The sequence below is a fragment of the Daphnia pulex genome, chromosome 12, assembly GCF_021134715.1.
Source record: "Daphnia pulex isolate KAP4 chromosome 12, ASM2113471v1".
NCBI classification, from domain to species: Eukaryota; Metazoa; Arthropoda; class Branchiopoda; order Diplostraca; family Daphniidae; genus Daphnia; species Daphnia pulex.
In genome coordinates this window covers 5,830,966-5,836,426 of record NC_060028.1, presented here as the reverse complement: position 1 = coordinate 5,836,426, position 5,461 = coordinate 5,830,966, and the positions used below count along the sequence as shown (strand labels likewise).

The 5,461-nt window shown below is 42.2% G+C and overlaps 1 long non-coding RNA gene across 1 annotated transcript; it reads left to right on the top strand.

Moving 5' to 3' along the window:
- The first annotated feature begins 3,580 nt into the window (after positions 1–3,580).
- On the top strand, positions 3,581–5,168 carry LOC124208598. The gene is made up of 3 exons (XR_006880523.1): positions 3,581–4,648; positions 4,708–4,850; positions 4,928–5,168. It is a non-coding gene; the product is annotated as an uncharacterized LOC124208598 (long non-coding RNA).
- Positions 5,169–5,461: the final 293 nt, after the last annotated feature.

Here is a 5,461-nt window from a genome sequence, read left to right as displayed (position 1 = left end):
GTCTGTGTGTGGCTCTTTTGTGCGTCTGCCAACACGCAAACGTATACACACGTATAGATACGTGATGATGATGATGATGGTGCCGGATTATCGCATCTGGAGCCCCGGCAAAGAAGGAATATTTTGCATGTTGATGAGAGGTAATTTGTCTGTCTTTCTTGAAGACGGGGCACCCAAGTCTCCCGCTATATTTACGTATATTTCTCTCTTTGCTCGAAAAAGAGAAAAGCCAGAGAGAGAGAGAGGGAGAGAGAGAGAGAGAGAGGAAAAAGAAAAAGAAATGGAGAATAGAAATAAAACATTTAAATATCTTTTAAGGGGGCATTGTTGAGGAACATGGAAGATTCCTCGCTCGTTTGGGAATGTCTCGAGGTGCATTGCACGTAGACCTTGAAGAAGTTTGTAAGGCCGCTTCTTCGCCTTCTTCTTCTTTTTCCTCATTTTTCCCTTTTCGTTACCTGATGGCAGCTTTGACTCCCATTGGAAACTCATTTTTTCGGAGCCCCCTCTCTATACCTTTCTGGCGTACCATCTCGTTCTTCGGCTGCCGGAGTGCTGCTATTCCATTAACCTCCCACTCGTGTATCCTCCATCATCATTATCATCATCATGGGAAGATGGGAAGATGAGGAGGAGGAGGGAAGGAGGAGGTAGTGTTCTTCTTCCAGATAGTCAAGATACCTTGTTGCTCTCCCCCCTAGCTCTGTTATTTCAAAACTCCTCTGATAGGTTCTCCGGTTCTCCTTACTACACCGAGGTGCCCTTCGTTAACATTTCAAATTGGGCTCGGCCTTCAGCGTTTGTTATGTATGGATCAGGGAGGTCAGCGCTGGGGTTATATACCGGTTATACCCACTTATACTTGACGTTGTTGGTTACGTTGCCTACAGTTCCTCCACACCGATAGCCTCTCCTGGGTGCGCGTATTACTTATGTATACAGACACGCTCAGCATCCTCGTTAAATCAGGAACCCCGAATGAGCACGAAAAGTAATTGATTTTCTATTTGGGTTACAAAACAAAATAACAGCTATATGGCGTTTTTAGAATAGAAGCGAGATATAACCTCAAGATTGCATTCTTCGACGAGTCACGCTAGCAAAGGATTGCCTATTTTCTTTTTTTTCTTTTTACGTGTATTTCATTCAATTAGATTTGTTGATCGCCCAGCTATGAGGCTCGAGACGTTTGAACTGGCTGAACGGCTTATCATTGCTTGCCTTTTTAATTTTCAGCATTTCACCTATTCCAACTTTTCCAAATGGCATTACGTAAACTGACTGGTGTGTCCATAGTCGAAAGAAAAATGAATCGACCAGAATATTATTTTAAAGGAGATAAATAGAGAATGAGGCTGGAAGACATAGCACGGGGAAAAGAGGGGAGAGAAAAAAGAAGAGGAAAAACAGAATAAGAAGAAACTTTCAACCTCTTCTAGCTGCATCTTGCTGGCTCTCTGGGCTCTTTCGTCTTCGGTGGTGCCATAAACACATGCCTTGTAAGGGTTGTTTGAGGCGGCTTGTTGGGAGGGCCGCCACGGGTGGCTTCACTCTGCTCCTCGCCCTCCCACCTTCTCTCTTTTATTCAACTCTATACGGCCGCTCAGGCATTTCAACTTTTACAAAAAAGAAAAAAATAATAATAAATAAATAAAATAAATAAATTCTGTTCTTCGCGTCTCCCGTTTCGTTTATTTTCTTCTCTTTTTGTGTGTGTGTGTTTGTATATTTTAATTTTTACTTGTATCAATGTTTCTCCATTGGAGGTAGATGCCAAGGAAACGTGGGATGGAATAGATATTGACGTTGATAGGCACCGTGGCACGGTCCAGTGGAACTTGAACGACCGCGTAAGGTCCTAACTTCCATCATCCGTCAATCGCTAGACAGTAAAAGGAAAAACTCTCCGTAATGGAAGCCCAAAACTCGCCCATGTCTCCTTATATATATTTCGGCTGAGTTTGTTGTCTTGAATGAAATAACTTTCTTTGACTGGGAAAGAAAGAGAGAAGCTCTAGCAACATGCTTTCGACTTTTTCGTTCGGTGAATGCAGCGACTTGCGGAGGTATCTGGCGTTCGGCACAATGAATGATACATATTCAGAGCCTTCTCGTTCTGCTATCTTTCGCATTCACATCACCTCACAACACATTCCTGGCCAAAGAGAGAGAGAGAGAGGCAAACAAAAAAAATACAAAACTAAAAATGGTTGGACAAGTAAAAAAAAAAAAAAATAGTTTTGACGAGAATCTAGCCATGAAGCTTTTTTTTTGTGTGTGTGGGGATTGTGCGAACGTTGAATTGTAATCGGAACAACTCAAAAGAAAATTTCTTGTCTTGGCTGTCTGTGGCTTTTTGCAACTTTTTTTTTCCTCGACCCGAATATGTTCTGATCTTAACAAAACCTCTGGGAAAAAAATGCGTTTCTGATTATTTCGTAGAAAGTAACTGATGACCATGGAGAGTTATAGGGTAGTATCCGGCGAACAGTATGTATATTATGTGACGGTTTCTTTAAAAAAATTCATCAAGAAGAAAATTGGGGGCCTGTGAACTGTGTGAACAACGCTCGGGGATGTTTGGCTTCAGTGCTCCAAATGAGCCCCTTTGTTGATACAAAATTAACCTGACTCGAATATAAAAGTAAAATAGCAGGTGCGTGCGTGTTCGTTTAAAAATATTTTTACGTGTGCGTCTTGTATGTGAGTGTCTGTGTCTGTGTGTGTGTGTGTTTGTATTTTGTGCTTGTCTAGTTGATTACAAAAGACAAAATGAATTTTGACTAAAAAGACGACAGGTATATGACCGGGCTCTAGGTAAAATTCGTTTGCTGATGTAGAATTATACCCAAAGCGCTGGTTCTTCTTCGGGCCGAAGAAGAACAACAACGTAGAAGCAGCCCACCCTTGGCCAAGGTTGGATAGCATGAGGAGCTGAGGACGTGCGCAGACCAGGTAATGAGATGACGCCAGAGCAGAGCCTCTCTCTCGTTCTTTTCTCTTTCTCTGTTTCGTTCTTTTTTCAACTGGCTAACGAAATGGGCAGTTGCCGGATAATCACTGGGTTCTTCGGGCTTATATCCAACAGAGTGGTTCTCCTTTTCTTTCTTCTTCTTTTTTTTTGTGTGTTTTCTTATTTTCCGTTTTACACGGAAAGAAATGAAACAAGGCTTGGGTGCCCTCCTCCGCCCATCAAGTCCAAGACAAAAGGCAAAGAAAAAAAAAACCTCGGGGCGCCGCTGCGCGGTCATTATTATTATGAAGAAGAAGAAGAAGGAAAAAAAAATAAGAAAAAAAGGAAAGAAATAAAATACCAAATAGTCGAAAAAGAGGGAAAAAGAACGATGCGAACGACGAGCGCCCACAGCAACCTGGAAACTCTGGAATGGGTGGCGGATAAATTATTCATCAGTTCTCAGGTGCGTGAAACACCTTGACGAAGGGGGGAAAAGAAAAAGGGCCGAGCCTCATCGGAGGAGTCCCAAGATCATCGCCTCTCATTCAAATATATGCACATGAGATCGATATATACAAATGTATTTATACTATACGGTGTGTTGAGGGTCCGAAGCTCCGAAGGTCGGAGCGCGTCCAAGCGAGTCGGTCACAGTTGGAGCCCCAAGAAAAGAAGAAGAACATATTTCGTTTCCCCCCTCCATTTTCAAAGGAGATACCGATGACGAGAGAGAGAGGACCTGTGGGGTGAAAAAGAAAGAAAGAAAGAAGAAGTTTAGCTGGGCGCACACGGTTATTTGACAGGTAAGGCCAGTTAGGGTGGGCAGTGTAGCCCGTAGCTAGGTCGGCGGAACCCCCCTTCCAACATCTTGTGTGGGAGACGCGGTCAGAAGAGCCGAGGTACGCACAAGAGTTCACCTTATGGGTGGAGGAAAGTGGCGTCCCCCCGCTGCGATGAAAGAGGATGGTTATGTTCGTGTTGTACCCTTACTTTCGACGGACGGACAGACACCGGCGACGACCATCAGGAATGTTCACTTTCAAAATGGGGGGGAATAAGAAGACGAGAGGAAGGAAAGAACCAAAATTTGTTAACCAACTCTATTGTTCGCTCTTCTACCCTTCTTTGTTTATAATAGCGCCCGAGAAAGTGCTCATTAGTCATTCTTTCTTTTTCGTGTTTCTTATTCACGACGAAATGGTTGGCCAAACTTGGTCATGGATGCTGTTGCGTTCGCTAGTGGAAAAAAAAATTAACTTTTATATACACCAGCACAAACCTTTAAAAGGGGTCCGCGCAATAAGTTCCATTCATAACAGCCTGATTGGATCTTTTGGACCTAGGGGGGAGAGTTTAATATGGCCTCCGACTAGACGACACGGAATCTGGCTGAAAGTGTAACAGTCGTCACAGTGTGTACGTAGTACCTATATATACTGTATATCCCCATTGTTTTTCGGTAGGACCACCGTCAACTTTTGAACAGCTTAAAGTTCGCCGTATAAGTCTTTGTTCGAACTTAAAATTCCGACGCTTCTTCTTTTATGTCCGGTTTCACATCCTGAATTTGAAAAGGCTATCTAGGATACCAATACCAGCAGGAACTTGGGACGAACCGTTCCAACCGCACTCAACTCGCTGACGGCCAGATTTCGTCACAAGACGGTATATCAATTTTGGAAAAAATCCACGGTAGTCTATTTTGTGTTGAATAAACGAAAACGAATTTAAATAATATAAGAATTATACAGAACACAGTACTGTTGCAGCGGGAGATTCTTTTCACGCCAACTGACACGATCCGCCTTATGGCATCGGAATCGGATTTTGTTTCGTACAAATCCAAAATTCAAATGAGACCACGCATTCTTTACATCTCACTCATAAGTCATAGGTAACTTTGTATGAAATAGCATGTTGTTGTGAAGATTGTAGACATTTCTTGGAAAAAATCTTGGATATTTATTTCAGCGTGTCTTTACATACCCCCGAAAGATGTTGGACATGTGGGCGATTCTACCATGGACATTGCGGAAAAACGGCGAGATGGGAGACGACATGACGTGACCAGCATACATTTTGCGGTTCTTTTTTTTTTAATATTATGGATGTAAATAATTTTATGCGCATAACTTTTCGGTTGTTCGTTTTCAACTTTAAGAAAAAAATAAAATAAAGGCAGATAAGTGAATCTTAACAAGTTAAATGTTCAACAACATGGAACACTTTTAAAACAGATCCAATTATCTTTTTTTTTTTTTAATATAATGTGTGTGATCGAGTGGCGACAAGCTGAGACTGAACTGACTCCGGTGAATCGTAGCTTTCTCACTACATTTATTATAACGGATAAGTGTTCATTTTGCTGTTGGTTTCGACTTGGCTGGGCCAAAGTGACAGACAGACTCTGTTGTTCCTGATGTTCCTCCCTCAAAGTCAACACACGATATCATCTTATGATTGTATGTGTGTGTGTGTGTAACTTTCCAAAGACGAAAATCCGTT